Source organism: Lissotriton vulgaris, chromosome 8 (genome assembly GCF_964263255.1).
Source record: "Lissotriton vulgaris chromosome 8, aLisVul1.2, whole genome shotgun sequence".
Classification (NCBI taxonomy): Eukaryota; Metazoa; Chordata; class Amphibia; order Caudata; family Salamandridae; genus Lissotriton; species Lissotriton vulgaris.
In genome coordinates, this window is record NC_141696.1 from 153,149,698 (window position 1) to 153,176,234 (window position 26,537).

A 26,537-nucleotide genomic window follows, 5' to 3' on the forward strand; every position below is an offset into this window, starting at 1 on the left:
GTGGAGGCCTGCCTGAGCAAACTCGGAGGAAAAGGCCCATCGGCAAGGGGGCTGAGCGGCAGGTACGTACCCGGGCCCCTGGGGGCCCCGGCGGGCATGCCCGGGTCCTGCCTTCCCCTGATTCAGAATCGCAAGACCACACGGAGGTCTGACTGACCCTCTCCCTAGTAATCCGGAGGAAAATTACCCCCCTTTCTTGTAATCCGTGCACTTGAGGTGACAGAGGGGACCCAAGGCGCGAAAGTACACGACCTCCTGGAGCCCTCGCTGGGATCCGGGAGGCAAATGGCACCTCATCGGGACTTCCAGGGAAGTTCGGCCATCTGGTCGCCCCCATAGGAAAGCATTGCGGGAGACCAGATGGCCGAGGCGATCCTGGAGACCAGATGGCCGAGGGGATCCTGAGACCAGATGGCCGAGGGGATCCGGGAGACCAGATGGCCGAGGGGATCCCAGAGACCAGATGGCCGAGGGGATCCCAGAGACCAGATGGCCGAGGGGATCCCAGAGACCAGATGGCCGGGCACGAAAGTCAAGCCAGCCTATGTCACTCTGTGCCCCAACAAAAAAGTGAGCTGGCACCAGGGAACGGGTGGGTTGGGGGCCGGAGGCCCAGGGCCTAGCACCCGACCCGGAGCCCGGACGGGCCCCTGGACCCAGCCTGAGCTCTAATGCCCGGAGACGCAGGGGACGCCTTCCCGGGCCCTCCGGACCCCGTCCCGGGCACCCTGCCACGCAGCAGGACCAAGGACAGAGCCCGGGATGGGGAGGCCGCCCTCCCGGGCCCTCAGGGGCCCCAGCCGGAGCTGCTGAACTCAGCCGAGCGAGGGGAGGCTTCCTGGGCACAATGGAGCCCCGTCCCGGGGCTTTGGCAGTGTGGCATGTCGGTGGATGGGGCCCAGGGCCGTAGCACACAACCCGGGGCCCGGCCGGGCCCCTGGAGCCAGCCGGGGCTCCCGGGCCCGGAGGCGCAGGAGAAGCCTCCCCGGGCCCTCCGGACCCCGTCCCAGGCACCCTGCCACGCAGCAGGACCAAGGACAGAGCCCGGGATGGGGAGGCCGCCCTCCCCGGGCCCTCAGGGGCCCCGGCCGTAGCTGCTGAACTCAGCCGAGCGAGGGGAGGCTCCCCGGGCACGACGGAACCCCGTCCTGGTCCTTTGGCAGTGTGGCAGGCCGGGGGACCGGGCCCAGGGCCGTGGCACCCGACCCGGGGCCCGGCCGGGCCCCTGGACCCATCTGGGAGCCCGGAGGCGCAGAGACCTCCCCGGGCCCTCCCGGACCCCATCCAGGGCTTCCTGCCACGCGGCAGGCCCGGGAACGGACCCGGGGCTGGGGCAACATCCTGGCCCACCCATGCTGCCGGCTAAGGACCTCTAGGCCGAGAGGGGTCCCAGAGTACCTTGTCCCTAGTAATCCGGAGGAAGGCTACCCCGCTTTCTGGGAACAAGTGCGCACCGTGAGGCTCCGGGGACCCTAGGCGCAAACGTGCCCGACCTCCTGGAGCCCTGGCTGGGATCCGGGAGGCGAATGGCACCTCATAGGGACTTCCAGGGAAGTTTGGCCATCTGGTCGCACCCATCGGAAAGCATTGCGTGCGACCAGATGCCCGAGCGGTACCGTGCGACCAGATGGCCGGGATCGAAAGTGCTTCACACCCCGAGCCTTCATGGTAGGGCTCCTGCCTGCCTGCCTGCCTGCCTCCGTCTGTCCGCGGCGGACGGGAAAGACCATCCGCCATCCTAATTTACCCCAGGCTTAACGGGTCACCCTTAACATAGCCAGGACGATGGGGCCGATTATGATGGTGGACGGGAAATACCGTCCGCGGTGGCAAAGGACAGGAAAGACCATCTGCAGGGCGGACGCGAAAGTGAAGGCCCGTCCCGGGCACTCGGCCATGCAGTGGAGAAGTGTGGCTCAATGGTTAGCGAGTCAGACCCTGATGCAGAGGTCTAGCCCGGGACCAGGGTTCGATTCCCCGTCTCGGCGGGTCTTGGGCTCAAAATCCCACAGAACTGATAATTTTCGCCTCAGTGCCTATTCCAATCATGGAGTCCCACTCACCAGCCTGGGAGGGGTGTCCTGCCTTCCCCTGATTCAGAATCACCAGACCACACGGAGGTCTGACTGACCCTCTCCCTAGTAATCCGGAGGAAAATTACCCTCTTTTCTTTTAATCCGTGCACATGAGGTGACAGAGGGGACCCAAGGCGCGAAAGTACCCGACCTCCTGGAGCCCTCGCTGGGATCGGGGAGGCAAATGGCACCTCATCGGGACTTCCAGGGAACCCCGGCCACCTGGTCGCCCCATTGGAAAGCATTGCGTGAGACCAGATGGCTGGGATCTAAAGTGCTTCCCACCCCGAGCCTTCGCGGTAGGGCTCCTGCCTGCCTGCCCACGCAAGGCAGGGCTCCGGGACCCCGGCTGGGCCTCAGGCGCGGGGTGGACCACCGGAGCTCTCAGGCCCGGACGCCCAAAGGGAGGACTGCCCGGGACCCGCGGACCCAGTCCTGGGCACTCTGATCTGCCGCCGGCGCCGGGGATCGAACCGTGATTCCCCAGATGTGGATATCCCAAAAATCCGGCCTGGGAGGTGCTCGCCAGGACCAGGGTTGGAGACCCCTGGGCTAGAGCAAGAAAAAAACTCACTGCACTTTTCCAAGTAGACAACCATATAAGCCCATGTGAGGGAAATGATCTGATTTTTTCTCTCTCAAGAAAAAAGTAGAGTAAACACACAATTGTCAGAAGTGGGATTTGATCCCTCACCTCCAGAAGAGACTGCGACCTGAACACAGCGCCTTAGATCACTCGGCCATCCTGACTTGCATTTGTGGAACCTTCCACAGGCCAGACAGCCATGCAAGTGGGGTACCGAAAAGGCATGCCCTCAATTTATTTATCCTATTATAAGTACTTCCAACAGATCTTTGAACAATCCATAGAGAGCAGTACCTATGAAGAACTCGTTAGACCTTTAAGGCGTACAAAGAGAAAGTGCTATTAACCAGCCACTTGAACGGCCCAAAGCTGCTTTGAAATTGAGTCAACAGCCACCTCTTGGCTAGCTAAAACAAATTCAACAAGGAATTTCAATGTCACAACATAGGGTGGAATACGCAAATCTAAGCAGCCCCTGATCACAGCCCTGAGGAAATTGCCGTAAGTGTGCTGGAGTCCAACTGTCTACCAGATGCTAGGCATTTTTCCATATTTGCATGGCCTGTCTGGCCAGGGCATACAAGAGCATGACTCTTCCAGATGAGCTCTTACATGGGTCCTATGCTCATATAGTAAGGACTGCACTTTGTCAGCAAGACTTTATACAACCGAAATATATGAGAAACCCCAGCTCTCTTGACTAGATGAGGACGGAATCACATCCCAGGTGAAGACCAACAGATGCAACTTCCATCAGATGTTAACCTGAAAAAGGAGATTATATCTCCAAAAGTCATGTCAGAAGTGGGATTCGAACCCACGCCTCCAGAGGAGACTGCGGCCTAAACACAGCGCCTTAGACCACTCGGCCATCCTGACAGTGCAGAGTCTTAAGAAATGTATAAAAGTCACTCAGAAATTTCTGCCTCCATGCAAGCCTGAAATAATTTAAACCTTCAAACACAAGGTGCAACTTTATGCACAGGACAATAAACACAGAAGATCACATGTGAAAGCATTTCATTTCACAGGTGTACAATTTTTATGCTTTTAGAATACCTCATACCTCTCACCATCTATTTAGGGTCCTGTATCCTACTCACAAAATTACCTTGCCTGCGACCTCTCTCTCTACGCAAACAACTACTGCACAGGAAGTAGGAAGGCGAAAGGTGGGGCATATTATGCAAATGTATGCTGTCATTGTGCCTTGCAGATTCATGCAGGATTTCTAGATCCTTGCTGGATACAAGAGAGCAGACCTTGTTTCAGATCAACTGTCCCTAGCAGGGAACGTCTGAGCACATGCAGTCTTTTGCTCTCTAGCCCCTGGCCTGGGACTCACCCTCACTGGCTGAGGCGTGAATTTCTGCATACCAACGTTGCATAGATGGTACGTTTGTGGTCGGTTTGGGATGGGTGGGAGGTCAAAAGCAGGGAAAAGTATGTCGCCTTCACTTCTAGTCTCCTCTTCTAGGCCTACCTGCCGTTCACTCACTCTGTCTTTGTTTCATTCTCTCCTTCCTCAACACCCCTTCTCACTCACTCGCTCTATCACTTGTGCTCTTTCCCCTTGCTCTGCATTTCATAGTGGAAACATCTCTTGAATGGAGCATTAGAAAATGAGGTTACATAAAATTAACAATCTACTTATTGGAAACCAAAAATATCGCAAGACTGAATGTAACCCATTTCATTAATAAAAGGGACTTTTTAAGCACCCCCCAAAAAACACATAAAACACCACGAGTGCTAGAAGAATATTATACGAGCTTGAAGACAGAATTGGGCAAATTAATTTGCAGTTGAAACTGAAGTTTGTTACTTATTCAGATATTATATGCACTGCCAATTTTTAGCTGAGATTCTAAAAGAACTCAGAGACAAAATGGACTTAAAGTTTTGTCAGAAGTGGGATTCGAACCCACACCTCCAAGAGAGACTGCGGCCTTAACACATCGCCTTAGACCACTCGGCCATCCTGACCACATGTTGCATCATCATCTACAGAGAGGGAAAGATATTGTGAACCAAAAAAAGCACACATCTTAGGTCATGAGTGGCTAGAGCAAGAAAAAAACTCACTGCACTTTTCCAATTAGACAACCATATAAGCCCATGTGAGGGAAATGATCTGATTTTTTCTCTCTCAAGAAAAAAGTAGAGTAAACACACAATTGTCAGAAGTGGGATTTGAAACCACACCTCCAGAAGAGACTGCTACCTTAGAGCAGCGCCTTAGACCACTCGGCCATCCTGACTTGCATTTGTGGAACCTTCCACAGGCCAGACAGCCATGCAAGTGGGGTACCGAAAAGGCATGCCCTCAATTTATTTATCCTATTATAAGTACTTCCAACAGATCTTTGAACAATCCATAGAGAGCAGAACCTATGAAGAACTCTTTAGACCTTTAAGGCGTACAAAGAGAAAGTGCTATTAACCAGCCACTTGAACGGCCCAAAGCTGCTTTGAAATTGAGTCAACAGCCACCTCTTGGCTAGCTAAAGCAAATTCAACAAGGAATTTCAATGTCACAACATAGGGTGGAATACGCAAATCTAAGCAGCCCCTGATCACAGCCCTGAGGAAATTGCCGTAAGTGTGCTGGAGTCCAACTGTCTACCAGATGCTAGGCATTCTTCCATATTTGCATGGCCTGTCTGGCCAGGGCATACAAGAGCATGACTCTTCCAGATGAGCTCTTACATGGGTCCTATGCTCATATAGTAAGGACTGCACTTTGTCAGCAAGACTTTATACAACCGAAATATATGAGAAACCCCAGCTCTCTTGACTAGATGAGGACGGAATCACATCCCAGGTGAAGACCAACAGATGCAACTTCCATCAGATGTTAACCTGAAAAAGGAGATTATATCTCCAAAAGTCATGTCAGAAGTGGGATTCGAACCCACGCCTCCAGAGGAGACTGCGGCCTAAACACAGCGCCTTAGACCACTCGGCCATCCTGACAGTGCAGAGTCTTAAGAAATGTATAAAAGTCACTCAGAAATTTCTGCCTCCATGCAAGCCTGAAATAATTTAAACCTTCAAACACAAGGTGCAACTTTATGCACAGGCCAATAAACACAGAAGATCACATGTGAAAGCATTTCATTTCACAGGTGTACAATTTTTATGCTTTTAGAATACCTCATACCTCTCACCAGCTATTTAGGGTCCTGTATCCTACTCACAAAATTACCTTGCCTGCGACCTCTCTCTCTACACAAACAACTACTGCACAGGAAGTAGGAAGGCAGAAGGTGGGGCATATTATGCAAATGTATGCTGTCATTGTGCCTTGCAGATTCATGCAGGATTTCTAGATCCTTGCTGGATACAAGAGAGCAGACCTTGTTTCAGATCAACTGTCCCTAGCAGGGAACGTCTGAGCACATGCAGTCTTTTGCTCTCTAGCCCCTGGCCTGGGACTCACCCTCACTGGCTGAGGCGTGAATTTCTGCATACCAACGTTGCATAGATGGTACGTTTGTGGTCGGTTTGGGATGGGTGGGAGGTCAAAAGCAGGGAAAAGTATGTCGCCTTCACTTCTAGTCTCCTCTTCTAGGTCTACCTGCCGTTCACTCACTCTGTTTTTGTTTCATTCTCTCCTTCCTCAACACCCCTTCTCACTCACTCGCTCTATCACTTGTGCTCTTTCCCCTTGCTCTGCATTTCATAGTGGAAACATCTCTTGAATGGAGCATTAGAAAATGAGGTTACATAAAATTAACAATCTACTTATTGGAAACCAAAAATATCACAAGACTGAATGTAACCCATTTCATTAATAAAAGGGACTTTTTAGGCACCCCCCAAAAAACACATAAAACACCACGAGTGCTAGAAGACTATTATACCAGCTTGAAGACAGAATTGGGCAAATTAATTTGCAGTTGAAACTGAAGTTTGTTACTTATTCAGATATTATATGCACTGCCAATTTTTAGCTGAGATTCTAAAAGAACTCAGAGATAAAATGGACTTAAAGTTTTGTCAGAAGTGGGATTCGAACCCACGCCTCCAGGAGAGACTGCGGCCTTAACGCAGCGCCTTAGACCACTCGGCCATCCTGACCACATGTTGCTTGATCATCTACAGAGAGGGAAAGGTATTGTGAACCGAAAAAAGAACACATCTTAGGTCATGAGTGGCTAGAGCAAGAAAAAAACTCACTGCACTTTTCCAAGTAGACAACCATATAAGCCCATGTGAGGGAAATGATCTGATTTTTTCTCTCTCAAGAAAAAAGTAGAGTAAACACACAATTGTTAGAAGTGGGATTTGAACCCACGCCTCCAGAAGAGACTGCAACCTGAACGCAGCGCCTTAGACCACTCGGCCATCCTGACTTGCCTTTGTTGAACCTTCCACAGGCCAGACAGCCATGCAAGTGGGGTACCGAAAAGGCATGCCCTCAATTTATTTATCCTATTATAAGTACTTCCAACAGATCTTTGAACAATCCATAGAGAGCAGTACCTATGAAGAACTCTTTAGACCTTTAAGGGGTACAAAGAGAAAGTGCTATTAACCAGCCACTTGAACGGCCCAAAGCTGCTTTGAAATTGAGTCAACAGCCACCTCTTGGCTAGCTAAAGCAAATTCAACAAGGAATTTCAATGTCACAACATAGGGTGGAATACGCAAATCTAAGCAGCCCCTGATCACAGCCCTGAGGAAATTGCCGTAAGTGTGGTGGAGTCCAACTGTCTACCAGATGCTAGGCATTCTTCCATATTTGCATGGCCTGTCTGGCCAGGTCATACACGAGAATGACTCTTCCAGATGAGCTCTTACATGGGTCCTATACTCACATAGTAAGGGCTGCACTTTGTCAGCAAGACTTTATACAACCGAAATATATGAGAAACCCCAGCTCTCTTGACTAGATGAGGACGGAATCACATCCCAGGTGAAGACCAACAGATGCAACTTCCATCAGATGTTAACCTGAAAAAGGAGATTATATCTCCAAAAGGCATGTCAGAAGTGGGATTCAAACCCACGCCTCCAGAGGAGACTGCGGCCTAAACACAGTGCCTTAGACCACTCGGCCATCCTGACAGTGCAGAGTCACAAGAAATGTATAAAAGTCACTCAGAAATTTCTGCCTCCATGCAAGCCTGAAATAATTTAAACCTTCAAACACAAGGTGCAACTTTATGCACGGGCCAATAAACACAGAAGATCACATGTGAAAGCATTTCATTTCACAGGTGTACAATTTTTATGCTTTTAGAATACCTCATACCTCTCACCAGCTATTTAGGGTCCTGTATCCTACTCACAAAATTACCTTGCCTGCGACCTCTCTCTCTACACAAACAACTACTGCACAGGAAGTAGGAAGGCAGAAGGTGGGGCATATTATGCAAATGTATGCTGTCATTGTGCCTTGCAGATTCATGCAGGATTTCTAGATCCTTCCTGGATACAAGAGAGCAGACCTTGTTTCAGATCAACTGTCCCTAGCAGGGAACGTCTGAGCACATGCAGTCTTTTGCTCTCTAGCCCCTGGCCTGGGACTCACCCTCACTGGCTGAGGCGTGAATTTCTGCATACCAACGTTGCATAGATGGTACGTTTGTGGTCGGTTTGGGATGGGTGGGAGGTCAAAAGCAGGGAAAAGTATGTCGCCTTCACTTCTAGTCTCCTCTTCTAGGCCTACCTGCCGTTCACTCACTCTGTCTTTGTTTCATTCTCTCCTTCCTCAACACCCCTTCTCACTCACTCGCTCTATCACTTGTGCTCTTTCCCCTTGCTCTGCATTTCATAGTGGAAACATCTCTTGAATGGAGCATTAGAAAATGAGGTTACATAAAATTAACAATCTACTTATTGGAAACCAAAAATATCACAAGACTGAATGTAACCCATTTCATTAATAAAAGGGACTTTTTAAGCACCCCCCAAAAAACACATAAAACACCACGAGTGCTAGAAGAATATTATACGAGCTTGAAGACAGAATTGGGCAAATTAATTTGCAGTTGAAACTGAAGTTTGTTACTTATTTAGATATTATATGCACTGCCAATTTTTTGCTGAGATTCTAAAAGAGCTCAGAGACAAAATTGACTTAAAGTTTCGTCAGAAGTGGGATTCAAACCCACGCCTCCAGGAGAGACTGCGGCCTTAACGCAGCGCCTTAGACCACTCGGCCATCCTGACCACATGTTGCTTGATCGTCTACAGAGAGGGAAAGATATTGTGAACCAAAAAAAGCACACATCTTAGGTCATGAGTGGCTAGAGCAAGAAAAAAACTCACTGCACTTTTCCAAGTAGACAACCATATAAGCCCATGTGAGGGAAATGATCTGATTTTTTCTCTCTCAAGAAAAAAGTAGAGTAAACACACAATTGTCAGAAGTGGGATTTGAAACCACACCTCCAGAAGAGACTACTACCTTAACGCAGCGCCTTAGACCACTCAGCCATCCTGACTTGCATTTGTGGAACCTTCCACAGGCCAGACAGCCATGCAAGTGGGGTACCGAAAAGGCATGCCCTCAATTTATTTATCCTATTATAAGTACTTCCAACAGATCTTTGAACAATCCATAGAGAGCAGAACCTATGAAGAACTCTTTAGACCTTTAAGGCGTACAAAGAGAAAGTGCTATTAACCAGCCACTTGAACGGCCCAAAGCTGCTTTGAAATTGAGTCAACAGCCACCTCTTGGCTAGCTAAAGCAAATTCAACAAGGAATTTCAATGTCACAACATAGGGTGGAATACGCAAATCTAAGCAGCCCCTGATCACAGCCCTGAGGAAATTGCCGTAAGTGAGCTGGAGTCCAACTGTCTACCAGATGCTAGGCATTCTTCCATATTTGCTTGGCCTGTCTGGCCAGGGCATACAAGAGCATGACTCTTCCAGATGAGCTCTTACATGGGTCCTATGCTCATATAGTAAGGACTGCACTTTGTCAGCAAGACTTTATACAACCGAAATATATGAGAAACCCCAGCTCTCTTGACTAGATGAGGACGGAATCACATCCCAGGTGAAGACCAACAGATGCAACTTCCATCAGATGTTAACCTCAAAAAGGAGATTATATCTCCAAAAGTCATGTCAGAAGTGGGATTCGAACCCACACCTCCAGAGGAGACTGCGGCCTAAACACAGCGCCTTAGACCACTCGGCCATCCTGACAGTGCAGATTCTTAAGAAATGTATAAAATCTCACGCAGAAATTTCTGCCTCCATGCAAGCCTGAAATAATTTAAACCTTCAAACACAAGGTGCAACTTTATGCAGAGGACAATAAACACAGAAGATCACATGTGAAAGCATTTCATTTCACAGGTGTACAATTGTTATGCTTTTAGAATACCTCATACCTCTCACCAGCTATTCAGGGTCCTGTATCCTACTCACAAAATTACCTTGCCTGCGACCTCTCTCTCTACACAAACAACTACTGCACAGGAAGTTGGAAGGCAGAAGGTGGGGCATATTATGCAAATGTATGCTGTCATTGTGCCTTGCAGATTCATGCAGGATTTCTAGATCCTTGCTGGATACAAGAGAGCACACCTTGTTTCAGATCAACTGTCCCTAGCAGGGAAAGTCTGAGCACATGCAGTCTTTTGCTCTCTAGCCCCTGGCCTGGGACTCACCCTCACTGGCTGAGGCGTGAATTTCTGCATACCAACGTTGCATAGATGGTACGTTTGTGGGCGGTTTGGGATGGGTGGGAGGTCAAAAGCAGGGAAAAGTATGTCGCCTTCACTTCTAGTCTCCTCTTCTAGGCCTACCTGCCGTTCACTCACTCTGTCTTTGTTTCATTCTCTCCTTCCTCAACACCCCTTCTCACTCACTCGCTCTATCACTTGTGCTCTTTCCCCTTGCTCTGCATTTCATAGTGGAAACATCTCTTGAATGGAGCATTAGAAAATGAGGTTACATAAAATTAACAATCTACTTATTGGAAACCAAAAATATCACAAGACTGAATGTAACCCATTTCATTAATAAAAGGGACTTTTTAAGCACCCCCCAAAAAACACATAAAACACCACGAGTGCTAGAAGACTATTATACCAGCTTGAAGACAGAATTGGGCAAATTAATTTGCAGTTGAAACTGAAGTTTGTTACTTATTCAAATATTATATGCACTGCCAATTTTTTGCTGAGATTCTAAAAGAACTCAGAGATAAAATGGACTTAAAGTTTTGTCAGAAGTGGGATTCGAACCCACGCCTCCAGGAGAGACTGCAGCCTTAACGCAGCGCCTTAGACCACTCGGCCATCCTGACCACATGTTGCTTGATCATCTACAGAGAGGGAAAGATATTGTGAACCGGAAAAAGAACACATCTTAGGTCATGAGTGGCTAGAGCAAGAAAAAAACTCACTGCACTTTTCCAAGTAGACAACCATATAAGCCCATGTGAGGGAAATGATCTGATTTTTTCTCTCTCAAGAAAAAAGTAGAGTAAACACACAATTGTCAGAAGTGGGATTTGAACCCACACCTCCAGAAGAGACTGCGACCTGAACGCAGCGCCTTAGACCACTCAGCCATCCTGATTTGCATTTGTAGAACCTTCCACAGGCCAGACAGCCATGCAAGTGGGGTACTGAAAAGGCATGCCCTCAATTTATTTATCCTATTATAAGTACTTCCAACAGATCTTTGAACAATCCATAGAGAGCAGTACCTATGAAGAACTCTTTAGACCTTTAAGGCGTACAAAGAGAAAGTGCTATTAACCAGCCACTTGAACGGCCCAAAGCTGCTTTGAAATTGAGTCACCAGCCACCTCTTGGCTAGCTAAAGCAAATTCAACAAGGAATTTCAATGTCACAACATAGGGTGGAATACGCAAATCTAAGCAGCCCCTGATCACAGCCCTGAGGAAATTGCCGTAAGTGTGCTGGAGTCCAACTGTCTACCAGATGCTAGGCATTCTTCCATATTTGCATGGCCGGTCTGGCCAGGGCATACAAGAGCATGACTCTTCCAGATGAGCTCTTACATGGGTCCTATGCTCATATAGTAAGGACTGCACTTTGTCAGCAAGACTTCATACAACCGAAATATATGAGAAACCCCAGCTCTCTTGACTAGATGAGGACAGAATCACATCCCAGGTGAAGACCAACAGATGCAACTTCCATCAGATGTTAACCTGAAAAAGGAGATTATATCTCCAAAAGTCATGTCAGAAGTGGGATTCGAACCCACGCCTCCAGAGGATATTGCGGCCTAAACACAGCGCCTTTGACCACTCGGCCATCCTGACAGAGCAGAGTTTTAAGAAATGTATAAAAGTCACTCGGAAATTTCTGCCTCCATGCAAGCCTGAAATAATTTAAGCCTTCAAACACAAGGTGCAACTTTATGCACTGGACAATAAACACAGAAGATCACATGTGAAAGCATTTCCTTTCACAGGTGTACAATTTTTATGCTTTTAGAATACCTCATACCTCTCACCAGCTATTTAGGGTCCTGTATCCTACTCACAAAATTACCTTGCCTGCGACCTCTCTCTCTACACAAACAACTACTGCACAGGAAGTAGGAAGGCAGATGGAGGGGCATATTATGCAAATGTATGCTGTCATTGTGCCTTGCAGATTCATGCAGGAATTCTAGATCCTTGCTGGATACAAGAGAGCAGACCTTGTTTCAGATCAACTGTCCCTAGCAGGGAACGTCTGAGCACATGCAGTCTTTTGCTCTCTAGCCCCTGGCCTGGGACTCACCCTCACTGGCTGAGGCGTGAATTTCTGCATACCAACGTTGCATAGATGGTACGTTTGTGGTCGGTTTGGGATGGGTGGGAGGTCAAAAGCAGGGAAAAGTATGTCCCCTTCACTTCTAGGCTCCTCTTCTAGGCCTACCTGCCGTTCACTCACTCTGTCTTTGTTTCATTCTCTCCTTCCTCAACACCCCTTCTCACTCACTCGCTCTATCACTTGTGCTCTTTCCCCTTGCTCTGCATTTCATAGTGGAAACATCTCTTGAATGGAGCATTAGAAAATGAGGTTACATAAAATTAACAATCTACTTATTGGAAACCAAAAATATCACAAGACTGAATGTAACCCATTTCATTAATAAAAGGGACTTTTTAAGCACCCCCCAAAAAACACATAAAACACCACGAGTGCTAGAAGAATATTATACGAGCTTGAAGACAGAATTGGGCAAATTAATTTGCAGTTGAAACTGAAGTTTGTTACTTATTCAGATATTATATGCACTGCCAATTTTTAGCTGAGATTCTAAAAGAGCTCAGAGACAAAATGGACTTAAAGTTTTGTCAGAAGTGGGATTCGAACCCACGCCTCCAGGAGAGACTGCGGCCTTAACGCAGCGCCTTAGACCACTCGGCCATCCTGACCACATGTTGCTTGATCATCTACAGAGAGGGAAAGATATTGTGAACCAAAAAAAGCACACATCTTAGGTCATGAGTGGCTAGAGCAAGAAAAAAACTCACTGCACTTTTCCAAGTAGACAACCATATAAGCCCATGTGAGGGAAATGATCTGATTTTTTCTCTCTCAAGAAAAAAGTAGAGTAAACACACAATTGTCAGAAGTGGGATTTGAACCCACGCCTCCAGAAGAGACTGCGACCTGAACGCAGTGCCTTAGACGACCCGGCCATCCTGACTTGCCTTTGTTGAACCTTCCACAGGCCAGACAGCCATGCAAGTGGGGTACCGAAAAGGCATGCCCTCAATTTATTTATCCTATTATAAGTACTTCCAACAGATCTTTGAACAATCCGTAGAGAGCAGTACCTATGAAGAACTCTTTAGACCTTTAAGGCGTACAAAGAGAAAGTGCTATTAACCAGCCACTTAAACGGCCCAAAGCTCCTTTGAAATTGAGTCAACAGCCACCTCTTGGCTAGCTAAAGCAAATTCAACAAGGAATTTCAATGTCACAACATAGGGTGGAATACACAAATCTAAGCAGCCCCTGATCACAGCCCTGAGGAAATTGCAGTAAGTGAGCTGGAGTCCAACTGTCTACCAGATGCTAGGCATTCTTCCATATTTGCATGGCCTGTCTGGCCAGGGCATACAAGAGCATGATTCTTCCAGATGAGCTCTTACATGGGTCCTATGCTCATATAGTAAGGACTGCACTTTGTCAGCAAGACTTTATACAACCGAAATATATGAGAAACCCCAGCTCTCTTGACTAGATGAGGACGGAATCACATCCCAGGTGAAGACCAACAGATGCAACTTCCATCAGATGTTAACCTCAAAAAGGAGATTATATCTCCAAAAGTCATGCCAGAAGTGGGATTCGAACCCACACCTCCAGAGGAGACTGCAGCCTAAACACAGCGCCTTAGACCACTCGGCCATCCTGACAGTGCAGATTCTTAAGAAATGTATAAAAGTCACTCAGAAATTTCTGCCTCCATGCAAGCCTGAAATAATTTAAACCTTCAAACACAAGGTGCAACTTTATGCACAGGACAATAAACACAGAAGATCACATGTGAAAGCATTTCATTTCACCGGTGTACAATTGTTATGCTTTTAGAATACCTCATACCTCTCACCAGCTATTCAGGGTCCTGTATCCTACTCACAAAATTACCTTGCCTGCGACCTCTCTCTCTACACAAACAACTACTGCACAGGAAGTAGGAAGGCAGAAGGTGGGGCATATTATGCAAATATATGCTGTCATTGTGCCTTGCAGATTCATGCAGGATTTCTAGATCCTTGCTGGATACAAGAGAGCACACCTTGTTTCAGATCAACTGTCCCTAGCAGGGAAAGTCTGAGCACATGCAGTCTTTTGCTCTCTAGCCCCTGGCCTGGGACTCACCCTCACTGGCTGAGGCGTGAATTTCTGCATACCAACGTTGCATAGATGGTACGTTTGTGGTCGGTTTGGGATGGGTTGGAGGTCAAAAGCAGGGAAAAGTATATCGCCTTCACTTCTAGTCTCCTCTTCTAGGCCTACCTGCCGTTCACTCACTCTGTCTTTGTTTCATTCTCTCCTTCCTCAACACCCCTGCTCACTCACTCGCTCTATCACTTGTGCTCTTTCCCCTTGCTCTGCATTTCATAGTGGAAACATCTCTTGAATGGAGCATTAGAAAATAAGGTTACATAAAATTAACAATCTACTTATTGGAAACCAAAAATATCACAAGACTGAATGTAACCCATTTCATTAATAAAAGGGACTTTTTAAGCACCCCCCAAAAAACACATAAAACACCACGAGTGCTAGAAGAATATTATACGAGCTTGAAGACAGAATTGGGCAAATTCATTTGCAGTTGAAACTGAAGTTTGTTACTTATTCAGATATTATATGCACTGCCAATTTTTAGCTGAGATTCTAAAAGAACTCAGAGACAAAATGGACTTAAAGTTTGGTCAGAAGTGGGTTTCGAACCCACGCCTCCAGCAGAGACTGCGGCCTTAACACAGCGCTTAGACCACTCGGCCATCCTGACCACATGTTGCTTGATCATCTACAGAGAGGGAAAGATATTGTGAACCAAAAAAAGCACACATCTTAGGTCATGAGTGGCTAGAGCAAGAAAAAAACTCACTGCACTTTTCCAAGTAGACAACCATATAAGCCCATGTGAGGGAAATGATCTGATTTTTTCTCTCTCAAGAAAAAAGTAGAGTAAACACACAATTGTCAGAAGTGGGATTTGAACCCACGCCTCCAGAAGAGACTGCGACCTGAACGCAGCGCCTTAGACCACTCGGCCATCCTGACTTGCATTTGTGGAACCTTCCACAGGCCAGACAGCCATGCAAGTGGGGTACCGAAAAGGCACGCCCTCAATTTATTTATCCTATTATAAGTACTTCCAACAGATCTTTGAACAATCCATAGAGAGCAGTACCTATGAAGAACTCTTTAGACCTTTAAGGCGTACAAAGAGAAAGTGCTATTAACCAGCCACTTGAACGGCCCAAAGCTGCTTTGAAATTGAATCAACAGCCACCTCTTGGCTAGCTAAAGCAAATTCAACAAGGAATTTCAATGTCACAACATAGGGTGGAATACGCAAATCTAAGCAGCCCCTGATCACAGCCCTGAGGAAATTGCCGTAAGTGTGCTGGAGTCCAACTGTCTACCAGATGCTAGGCATTCTTCCATATTTGCATGGCCTGTCTGGCCAGGGCATACAAGAGCATGACTCTTCCAGATGAGCTCTTACATGGGTCCTATGCTCATATAGTAAGGACTGCACTTTGTCAGCAAGACTTTATACAACCGAAATATATGAGAAACCCCAGCTCTCTTGACTAGATGAGGACGGAATCACATCCCAGGTGAAGACCAACAGATGCAACTTCCATCAGATGTTAACCTGAAAAAGGAGATTACATCTCCAAAAGTCATGTCAGTAGTGGGATTCGAACCCACGCCTCCAGAGGAGACTGCGGCCTAAACACAGCGCCTTAGACCACTCGGCCATCCTGACAGTGCAGAGTCTTAAGAAATGTATAAAAGTCATTCAGAAATTTCTGCCTCCATGCAAGCCTGAAATAATTTAAACCTTCAAACACAAGGTGCAACTTTATGCACAGGACAATAAACACAGAAGATCACATGTGAAAGCATTTCATTTCACAGGTGTACAATTTTTATGCTTTTAGAATACCTCATACCTCTTACCAGCTATTTAGGGTCCTGTATCCTACTCACAAAATTACCTTGCCTGCAACCTCTCACTCTACACAAACAACTACTGCACAGGAAGTAGGAAGGCAGAAGGTGGGGCAGATTATGCAAATGTATGCTGTCAATGTGCCTTGCAGATTCTCGCAGGATTTCTAGCTCCTTGCAGGATACAAGAGAGCAGACCTTGTTTCAGATCAACTGTCCCTAGCAGGTAACATCTGAGCACATGCAGTCTTTTGCTCTCTAGCCCCTGGCCTGGGACTCACCCTCACTGGCTGAGGCGTGAATTTCTGCATACCAAAGTTGCATAGATGGTACGTTTGTGGTCGGTTTGGAATGGGTGGGAGGTCAAAAGCAGGGAAAAGTATGTCGCCTTCACTTCTAGTCTCCTCTTCTAGGCCTACCTGCTGTTCAATCACTCTGTCTTTGTTTCATTCTCTACTTCTCCAAAGAAAAAAGTAGAGTAAACACACAATTGTCAGAAGTGGGATTTGAACCCACACCTCCAGAAGAGACTGCGACCTGAATGCAGCGCCTTAGACCACTCGGCCATCCTGACTTGCATTTGTGGAACCTTCCACAGGCCAGACAGCCATGCAAGTGGGGTACCGAAAAGGCATGCCCTCAATTTATTTATCCTATTATAAGTACTTCCAACAGATCTTTGAACAATCCATAGAGAGCAGTACCTATGAAGAACTCTTTAGACCTTTAAGGCGTACAAAGAGAAAGTGCTATTAACCAGCCACTTGAAAGGCCCAAAGCTGCTTTGAAATTGAGTCAACAGCCACCTCTTGGCTAGCTAAAGCAAATTCAACAAGGAATTTCAATGTCACAACATAGGGTGGAATACGCAAATCTAAGCAGCCCCTGATCACAGCCCTGAGGAAATTGCCGTAAGTGTGCTGGAGTCCAACTGTCTACCAGATGCTAGGCATTCTTCCATATTTGCATGGCCTGTCTGGCCAGGGCATACAAGAGCATGACTCTTCCAGATGAGCTCTTACATGGGTCCTATGCTCATATAGTAAGGACTGCACTTTGTCAGCAAGACTTTATACAACCGAAATATATGAGAAACCCCAGCTCTCTTGACTAGATGAGGACGGAATCACATCCCAGGTGAAGACCAACAGATGCAACTTCCATCAGATGTTAACCTGAAAAAGGAGATTACATCTCCAAAAGTCATGTCAGAAGTGGGATTTGAACCCACGCCTCCAGAGGAGACTGCAGCCTAAACACAGCGCCTTAGACCACTCGGCCATCCTGACAGTGCAGAGTCTTAAGAAATGTATAAAAGTCATTCAGAAATTTCTGCCTCCATGCAAGCCTGAAATAATTTAAACCTTCAAACACAAGGTGCAACTTTATGCACAGGTCAATAAACACAGAAGATCACATGTGAAAGCATTTCATTTCACAGGAGTACAATTTTTATGCTTTTAGAATACCTCATACCTCTCACCAGCTATTTAGGGTCCTGTATCCTACTCACAAAATTACCTTGCCTGCGACCTCTCTCTCTACACAAACAACTACTGCACAGGAAGTAGGAAGGCAGAAGGTGGGGCATATTATGCAAATGTATGCTGTCATTGTGCCTTGCAGATTCATGCAGGATTTCTAGATCCTTGCTGGATACAAGAGAGCAGACCTTGTTTCAGATCAACTGTCCCTAGCAGGGAACGTCTGAGCACATGCAGTCTTTTGCTCTCTAGCCCCTGGCCTGGGACTCACCCTCACTGGCTGAGGCGTGAATTTCTGCATACCAACGTTGCATAGATGGTACGTTTGTGGTCGGTTTGGGATGGGTGGGAGGTCAAAAGCAGGGAAAAGTATGTCGCCTTCACTTCTAGTCTCCTCTTCTAGGCCTACCTGCCGTTCACTCACTCTGTCTTTGTTTCATTCTCTCCTTCCTCAACACCCCTTCTCACTCACTCTCTCTATCACTTGTGCTCTTTCCCCTTGCTCTGCATTTCATAGTGGAAACATCTCTTGAATGGAGCATTAGAAAATGAGGTTACATAAAATTAACAATCTACTTATTGGAAACCAAAAATATCACAAGACTGAATGTAACCCATTTCATTAATAAAAGGGACTTTTTAAGCACCCCCCGAAAAACACATAAAACACCACGAGTGCTAGAAGAATATTATACGAGCTTGAAGACAGAATTGGGCAAATTAATTTGCAGTTGAAACTGAAGTTTGTTACTTATTCAGATATTTTATGCACTGCCAATTTTTAGCTGAGATTCTAAAAGAACTCAGAGACAAAATGGACTTAAAGTTTTGAAAGAAGTGGGATTCGAACCCATGCCTCCAGTAGAGTCTGCGGCCTTAACGCAGCGCCTTAGACCACTCGGCCATCCTGACCACATGTTGCTTGATCATCTACAGAGAGGGAAAGATATTGTGAACCAAAAAAAGCACACATCTTAGGTCATGAGTGGCTAGAGCAAGAAAAAAACTCACTGCACTTTTCCAAGTAGACAACCATATAAGTCCATGTGAGGGAAATGATCTGATTTTTTCTCTCTCAAGAAAAAAGTAGAGTAAACACACAATTGTCAAAAGTGGGATTTGAACCCACGCCTCCAGAAGAGACTGCGACCTGAACGCAGTGCCTTAGACCACTCGGCCATCCTGACTTGCATTTGTGGAATCTTCCACAGGCCAGACAGCCATGCAAGTGGGGTACCGAAAAGGCATGCCCTCAATTTATTTATCCTATTATAAGTACTTCCAACAGATCTTTGAACAATCCATAGAGAGCAGTACCTATCAAGAACTCTTTAGACCTTTAAGGCGTACAAAGAGAAAGCGCTATTAACCAGCCACTTGAACGGCCCAAAGCTGCTTTGAAATTGAGTCAACAGCCACCTCTTGGCTAGCTAAAGCAAATTCAACAAGGAATTTCAATGTCACAACATAGGGTGGAATACGCAAATCTAAGCAGCCCCTGATCACAGCCCTGAGGAAATTGCCGTAAGTGTGCTGGAGTCCAACTGTCTACCAGATGCTAGGCATTCTTCCATATTTGCATGGCCTGTCTGGCCAGGGCATACAAGAGCATGACTCTTCCAGATGAGCTCTTACATGGGTCCTATGCTCATATAGTAAGGACTGCACTTTGTCAGCAAGACTTTATACAACCGAAATATATGAGAAACCCCAGCTCTCTTGACTAGATGAGGACGGAATCACATCCCAGGTGAAGACCAACAGATGCAACTTCCATCAGATGTTAACCTGAAAAAGGAGATTACATCTCCAAAAGTCATGTCAGAAGTGGGATTCAAAACCACTCCTCCAGGGGAGACTGCGGCCTAAACACAGCGCCTTAGACCACTCGGCCATCCTGACAGTGCAGAGTCTTAAGAAATGTATAAAAGTCACTCAGAAATATCTGCCTCCATGCAAGCCTGAAATAATTTAAACCTTCAAACACAAGGTGCAACTTTATGCACAGGACAATAAACACAGAAGATCACATGTGAAAGCATTTCATTTCACAGGAGTACAATTGTTATGCTTTTAGAATACCTCATACCTCTCACCAGCTATTTAGGGTCCTGTATCCTACTCACAAAATTACCTTGCCTGCGACCTCTCTCTCTACACAAACAACTACTGCACAGGAAGTAGGAAGGCAGAAGGTGGGGCATATTATGCAAATGTATGCTGTCATTGTGCCTTGCAGATTCATGCAGGATTTCTAGATCCTTGCTGGATACAAGAGAGCAGACCTTGTTTCAGATCAACTGTCCCTAGCAGGGAACGTCTGAGCACCTGCAGTCTTTTGCTCTCTAGCCCCTGGCCTGGGACTCACCCTCACTGGCTGAGGCGTGAATTTATGCATACCAACATTGCATAGATGGTACGTTTGTGGTCGGTTTGGGATGGGTGGGAGGTCAAAAGCAGGGAAAAGTATGTCGCCTTCACTTCTAGTCTCCTCTTCTAGGCCTACCTGCCGTTCACTCACTCTGTCTTTGTTTCATTCTCTCCTTCCTCAACACCCCTTCTCACTCACTCGCTCTATCACTTGTGCTCTTTCCCCTTGCTCTGCATTTCATAGTGGAAACATCTCTTGAATGGAGCATTAGAAAATGAGGTTACATAAAATTAACAATCTACTTATTGGAAACCAAAAATATCACAAGACTGAATGTAACCCATTTCATTAATAAAAGGGACTTTTTAAGCACCCCCCAAAAAACACATAAAACACCACGAGTGCTAGAAGAATATTATACGAGCTTGAAGACAGAATTGGGCAAATTAATTTGCAGTTGAAACTGAAGTTTGTTACTTATTCAGATATTATATGCACTGCCAATTTTTAGCTGAGATTCTAAAAGAACTCAGAGATAAAAAGGACTTAATGTTTTGTCAGAAGTGGGATTCGAACCCAGGCCTCCAGGAGAGACTGCGGCCTTAACGCAGTGCCTTAGACCACTCGGCCATCCTGACCACATGTTGCTTGATCATCTACAGAGAGGGAAAGATATTGTGAACCGAAAAAAGAACACATCTTAGGTCATGAGTGGCTAGAGCAAGAAAAAAACTCACTGCACTTTTCCAAGTAGACAACCATATAAGCCCATGTGAGGGAAATGATCTGATTTTTTCTCTCTCAAGAAAAAAGTAGAGTAAACACACAATTGTCAGAAGTGGGATTTGAACCCACGCCTCCAGAAGAGACTGCGACCTGACCCCAGCGCCTTAGACCACTCGGCCATCCTGACTTGCGTTTGTGGAACCTTCCACAGGCCAGACAACCATGCAAGTGGGGTACCGAAAAGGCACGCCCTCAATTTATTTATCCTATTATAAGTACTTCCAACAGATCTTTGAACAATCCATAGAGAGCAGTACCTATGAAGAACTCTTTAGACCTTTAAGGCGTACAAAGAGAAAGTGCTATTAACCAGCCACTTGAACGGCCCAAAGCTGCTTTGAAATTGAGTCAATAGCCACCTCTTGGCTAGCTAAATTAAATTCAACAAGGAATTTCAATGTCACAACATAGGGTGGAATATGCAAATCTAAGCAGCCCCTGATCACAGCCCTGAGGAAATTGCCGTAAGTAAGCTGGAGTCCAACTGTCTACCAGATGCTAGGCATTCTTCCATATTTGCATGGCCTGTCTGGCCAGGGCATACAAGAGCATGACTCTTCCAGATGAGCTCTTACATGGGTCCTATGCTCATATAGTAAGGACTGCACTTTGTCAGCAAGACTTTATACAACCGAAATATATGAGAAACCCCAGCTCTCTTGACTAGATGAGGACGGAATCACATCCCAGGTGAAGACCAACAGATGCAACTTCCATCAGATGTTAACCTGAAAAAGGAGATTATATCTCCAAAAGTCTTGTCAGAATTGGGATTCGAACCCACACCTCCAGTGGAGACTGCGGCCTAAACACAGCGCCTTAGACCACTCGGCCATCCTGACAGTGCAGGGTCTTAAGAAATGTATAAAAGTCACTCAGAAATTTCTGCCTCCATGCAAGCCTGAAATAATTTAAACCTTCAAACACAAGGTGCAACTTTATGCACAGGACAATAAACACAGAAGATCACATGTGAAAGCATTTCATTTCACAGGTGTACAATTTTTATGCTTTTAGAATACCTCATACCTCTCACCAGCTATTTAGGGTCCTGTATCCTACTCACAAAATTACCTTGCCTGCGACCTCTCTCTCTACACAAACAACTACTGCACAAGCAGTAGGAAGGCAGAAGGTGGGGCATATTATGCAAATGTATGCTGTCATTGTGCCTTGCAGATTCATGCAGGATTTCTAGATTCTTGCTGGATACAAGAGAGCAGACCTTGTTTCAGATCAACTGTCCCTAGTAGGGAACGTCTGAGCACATGCAGTCTTTTGCTCTCTAGCCCCTGGCCTGGGACTCACCCTCACTGGCTGAGGCGTGAATTTCTGCATACCAACGTTGCATAGATGGTACGTTTGTGGTCGGTTTGGGATGGGTGGGAGGTCAAAAGCAGGGAAAAGTATGTCGCCTTCACTTCTAGTCTCCTCTTCTAGGCCTACCTGCCGTTCACTCACTCTGTCTTTGTTTCATTCTCTCCTTCCTCAACACCCCTGCTCACTCACTCGCTCTATCACTTGTGCTCTTTCCCCTTGCTCTGCATTTCATAGTGGAAACATCTCTTGAATGGAGCATTAGAAAATAAGGTTACATAAAATTAACAATCTACTTATTGGAAACCAAAAATATCACAAGACTGAATGTAACCCATTTCATTAATAAAAGGGACTTTTTAAGCACCCCCCAAAAAACACATAAAACACCACGAGTGCTAGAAGAATATTATACGAGCTTGAAGACAGAATTGGGCAAATTCATTTGCAGTTGAAACTGAAGTTTGTTACTTATTCAGATATTATATGCACTGCCAATTTTTAGCTGAGATTCTAAAAGAACTCAGAGACAAAATGGACTTAAAGTTTGGTCAGAAGTGGGTTTCGAACCCACGCCTCCAGCAGAGACTGCGGCCTTAACACAGCGCTTAGACCACTCGGCCATCCTGACCACATGTTGCTTGATCATCTACAGAGAGGGAAAGATATTGTGAACCAAAAAAAGCACACATCTTAGGTCATGAGTGGCTAGAGCAAGAAAAAAACTCACTGCACTTTTCCAAGTAGACAACCATATAAGCCCATGTGAGGGAAATGATCTGATTTTTTCTCTCTCAAGAAAAAAGTAGAGTAAACACACAATTGTCAGAAGTGGGATTTGAACCCACGCCTCCAGAAGAGACTGCGACCTGAACGCAGCGCCTTAGACGACTCAGCCATCCTGACTTGCATTTGTGGAACCTTCCACAGGCCAGACAGCCATGCAAGTGGGGTACCGAAAAGGCACGCCCTCAATTTATTTATCCTATTATAAGTACTTCCAACAGATCTTTGAACAATCCATAGAGAGCAGTACCTATGAAGAACTCTTTAGACCTTTAAGGCGTACAAAGAGAAAGTGCTATTAACCAGCCACTTGAACGGCCCAAAGCTGCTTTGAAATTGAATCAACAGCCACCTCTTGGCTAGCTAAAGCAAATTCAACAAGGAATTTCAATGTCACAACATAGGGTGGAATACGCAAATCTAAGCAGCCCCTGATCACAGCCCTGAGGAAATTGCCGTAAGTGTGCTGGAGTCCAACTGTCTACCAGATGCTAGGCATTCTTCCATATTTGCATGGCCTGTCTGGCCAGGGCATACAAGAGCATGACTCTTCCAGATGAGCTCTTACATGGGTCCTATGCTCATATAGTAAGGACTGCACTTTGTCAGCAAGACTTTATACAACCGAAATATATTAGAAACCCCAGCTCTCTTGACTAGATGAGGACGGAATCACATCCCAGGTGAAGACCAACAGATGCAACTTCCATCAGATGTTAACCTGAAAAAGGAGATTACATCTCCAAAAGTCATGTCAGAAGTGGGATTTGAACCCACGTCTCCAGAGGAGACTGCGGTCTAAACACAGCGCCTTAGACCACTCGGCCATCCTGACAGTGCAGAGTCTTAGGAAATGTATAAAAGTCATTCAGAAATTTCTGCCTCCATGCAAGCCTGAAATAATTTAAACCTTCAAACACAAGGTGCAACTTTATGCACAGGACAATAAACACAGAAGATCACATGTGAAAGCATTTCATTTCACAGGTGTACAATTTTTATGCTTTTAGAATACCTCATACCTCTTACCAGCTATTTAGGGTCCTGTATCCTACTCACAAAATTACCTTGCCTGCAACCTCTCACTCTACACAAACAACTACTGCACAGGAAGTAGGAAGGCAGAAGGTGGGGCAGATTATGCAAATGTATGCTGTCAATGTGCCTTGCAGATTCTCGCAGGATTTCTAGCTCCTTGCAGGATACAAGAGAGCAGACCTTGTTTCAGATCAACTGTCCCTAGCAGGGAACATCTGAGCACATGCAGTCTTTTGCTCTCTAGCCCCTGGCCTGGGACTCACCCTCACTGGCTGAGGCGTGAATTTCTGCATACCAAAGTTGCATAGATGGTACGTTTGTGGTTGGTTTGGAATGGGTGGGAGATCAAAAGCAGGGAAAAGTATGTCGCCTTCACTTCTAGTCTCCTCTTCTAGGCCTACCTGCTGTTCAATCACTCTGTCTTTGTTTCATTCTCTCCTTCTCTCAAGAAAAAAGTAGAGTAAACACACAATTGTCAGAAGTGGGATTTGAACCCACGCCTCCAGAAGAGACTGCGACCTGAACGCAGCGCCTTAGACCACTCGGCCATCCTGACTTGCATTTGTGGAACCTTCCACAGGCCAGACAGCCATGCAAGTGGGGTACCGAAAAGGCATGCCCTCAATTTATTTATCCTATTATAAGTACTTCCAACAGATCTTTGAACAATCCATAGAGAGCAGTACCTATGAAGAACTCTTTAGACCTTTAAGGCGTACAAAGAGAAAGTGCTATTAACCAGCCACTTGAACGGCCCAAAGCTGCTTTGAAATTGAGTCAACAGCCACCTCTTGGCTAGCTAAAGCAAATTCAACAAGGAATTTCAATATCACAACATAGGGTGGAATACGCAAATCTAAGCAGCCCCTGATCACAGCCCTGAGGAAATTGCCGTAAGTGTGCTGGAGTCCAACTGTCTACCAGATGCTTGGCATTCTTCCATATTTGCATGGCCTGTCTGGCCAGGGCATACAAGAGCATGACTCTTCCAGATGAGCTCTTACATGGGTCCTATGCTCATATAGTAAGGACTGCACTTTGTCAGCAAGACTTTATACAACCGAAATATATGAGAAACCCCAGCTCTCTTGACTAGATGAGGACGGAATCACATCCCAGGTGAAGACCAACAGATGCAACTTCCATCAGATGTTAACCTGAAAAAGGAGATTACATCTCCAAAAGTCATGTCAGAAGTGGGATTCAAACCCACTCCTCCAGAGGAGACTGCGGCCTAAACACAGCGCCTTAGACCACTCGGCCATCCTGATAGTGCAGAGTCTTAAGAAATGTATAAAAGTCACTCAGAAATTTCTGCCTCCAAGCAAGCCTGAAATAATTTAAACCTTCAAACACAAGGTGCAACTTTATGCACAGGACAATAAACACAGAAGATCACATGTGAAAGCATTTCATTTCACAGGAGTACAATTTTTATGGTTTTAGAATACCTCATACCTCTCACCAGCTATTTAGGGTCCTGTATCCTACTCACAAAATTACCTTGCCTGCGACCTCTCTCTCTACACAAACAACTACTGCACAGGAAGTAGGAAGGCAGAAGGTGGGGCATATTATGCAAATGTATGCTGTCATTGTGCCTTGCAGATTCATGCAGGATTTCTAGATCCTTGCTGAATACAAGAGAGCAGACCTTGTTTCAGATCAACTGTCCCTAGCAGGGAACGTCTGAGCACATGCAGTCTTTTGCTCTCTAGCCCCTGGCCTGGGACTCACCCTCACTGGCTGAGGCGTGAATTTCTGCATACCAACGTTGCATAGATGGTACGTTTGTGGTCGGTTTGGGATGGGTGGGAGGTCAAAAGCAGGGAAAAGTATGTCGCCTTCACTTCTAGTCTCCTCTTCTAGGCCTACCTGCCGTTCACTCACTCTGTCTTTGTTTCATTCTCTCCTTCCTCAACACCCCTTCTCACTCACTCGCTCTATCACTTGTGCTCTTTCCCCTTGCTCTGCATTTCATAGTGGAAACATCTCTTGAATGGAGCATTAGAAAATGAGGTTACATAAAATTAACAATCTACTTATTGGAAACCAAAAATATCACAAGACTGAATGTAACCCATTTCATTAATAAAAGGGACTTTTTAAGCACCCCCCGAAAAACACATAAAACACCACGAGTGCTAGAAGAATATTATACGAGCTTGAAGACAGAATTGGGCAAATTAATTTGCAGTTGAAACTGAAGTTTGTTACTTATTCAGATATTTTATGCACTGCCAATTTTTAGCTGAGATTCTAAAAGAACTCAGAGACAAAATGGACTTAAAGTTTTGAAAGAAGTGGGATTCGAACCCACGCCTCCAGGAGAGACTGCGGCCTTAACGCAGCGCCTAAGACCACTCAGCCATCCTGACCACATGTTGCTTGAGCATCTACAGAGAGGGAAAGATATTGTGAACCAAAAAAAGCACACATCTTAGGTCA

At 46.0% G+C, this 26,537-nt stretch overlaps 15 non-coding genes across 15 annotated transcripts; all 15 read right to left on the bottom strand.

Annotated features, from left to right (window-relative positions):
- Positions 1 to 3,457: 3,457 nt before the first annotated feature.
- On the bottom strand, positions 3,458 to 3,540 carry TRNAL-UAG (transfer RNA leucine (anticodon UAG)). Its single transcript has one exon. It is a non-coding gene; the product is annotated as a tRNA-Leu (tRNA).
- A 1,024-nt stretch (positions 3,541 to 4,564) lies between these two features.
- TRNAL-AAG (transfer RNA leucine (anticodon AAG)) lies at positions 4,565 to 4,647 on the bottom strand. The gene has a single exon. It is a non-coding gene; the product is annotated as a tRNA-Leu (tRNA).
- Positions 4,648 to 5,554: 907 nt separating this feature from the next.
- TRNAL-UAG (transfer RNA leucine (anticodon UAG)) lies at positions 5,555 to 5,637 on the bottom strand. The gene has a single exon. It is a non-coding gene; the product is annotated as a tRNA-Leu (tRNA).
- A 1,024-nt stretch (positions 5,638 to 6,661) lies between these two features.
- Positions 6,662 to 6,744, bottom strand: TRNAL-AAG (transfer RNA leucine (anticodon AAG)). Its single transcript has one exon. It is a non-coding gene; the product is annotated as a tRNA-Leu (tRNA).
- Positions 6,745 to 7,651: 907 nt separating this feature from the next.
- TRNAL-UAG (transfer RNA leucine (anticodon UAG)) lies at positions 7,652 to 7,734 on the bottom strand. The gene has a single exon. It is a non-coding gene; the product is annotated as a tRNA-Leu (tRNA).
- A 1,024-nt stretch (positions 7,735 to 8,758) lies between these two features.
- On the bottom strand, positions 8,759 to 8,841 carry TRNAL-AAG (transfer RNA leucine (anticodon AAG)). Its single transcript has one exon. It is a non-coding gene; the product is annotated as a tRNA-Leu (tRNA).
- Positions 8,842 to 9,748: 907 nt separating this feature from the next.
- Positions 9,749 to 9,831, bottom strand: TRNAL-UAG (transfer RNA leucine (anticodon UAG)). The gene has a single exon. It is a non-coding gene; the product is annotated as a tRNA-Leu (tRNA).
- Positions 9,832 to 10,856: 1,025 nt separating this feature from the next.
- Positions 10,857 to 10,939, bottom strand: TRNAL-AAG (transfer RNA leucine (anticodon AAG)). The gene has a single exon. It is a non-coding gene; the product is annotated as a tRNA-Leu (tRNA).
- A 2,014-nt stretch (positions 10,940 to 12,953) lies between these two features.
- On the bottom strand, positions 12,954 to 13,036 carry TRNAL-AAG (transfer RNA leucine (anticodon AAG)). Its single transcript has one exon. It is a non-coding gene; the product is annotated as a tRNA-Leu (tRNA).
- A 2,288-nt stretch (positions 13,037 to 15,324) lies between these two features.
- On the bottom strand, positions 15,325 to 15,407 carry TRNAL-CAG (transfer RNA leucine (anticodon CAG)). The gene has a single exon. It is a non-coding gene; the product is annotated as a tRNA-Leu (tRNA).
- Positions 15,408 to 17,513: 2,106 nt separating this feature from the next.
- TRNAL-UAG (transfer RNA leucine (anticodon UAG)) lies at positions 17,514 to 17,596 on the bottom strand. The gene has a single exon. It is a non-coding gene; the product is annotated as a tRNA-Leu (tRNA).
- A 1,299-nt stretch (positions 17,597 to 18,895) lies between these two features.
- Positions 18,896 to 18,978, bottom strand: TRNAL-CAG (transfer RNA leucine (anticodon CAG)). The gene has a single exon. It is a non-coding gene; the product is annotated as a tRNA-Leu (tRNA).
- Positions 18,979 to 20,717: 1,739 nt separating this feature from the next.
- Positions 20,718 to 20,800, bottom strand: TRNAL-AAG (transfer RNA leucine (anticodon AAG)). Its single transcript has one exon. It is a non-coding gene; the product is annotated as a tRNA-Leu (tRNA).
- Positions 20,801 to 23,803: 3,003 nt separating this feature from the next.
- TRNAL-UAG (transfer RNA leucine (anticodon UAG)) lies at positions 23,804 to 23,886 on the bottom strand. Its single transcript has one exon. It is a non-coding gene; the product is annotated as a tRNA-Leu (tRNA).
- Positions 23,887 to 24,562: 676 nt separating this feature from the next.
- Positions 24,563 to 24,645, bottom strand: TRNAL-CAG (transfer RNA leucine (anticodon CAG)). The gene has a single exon. It is a non-coding gene; the product is annotated as a tRNA-Leu (tRNA).
- Positions 24,646 to 26,537: the final 1,892 nt, after the last annotated feature.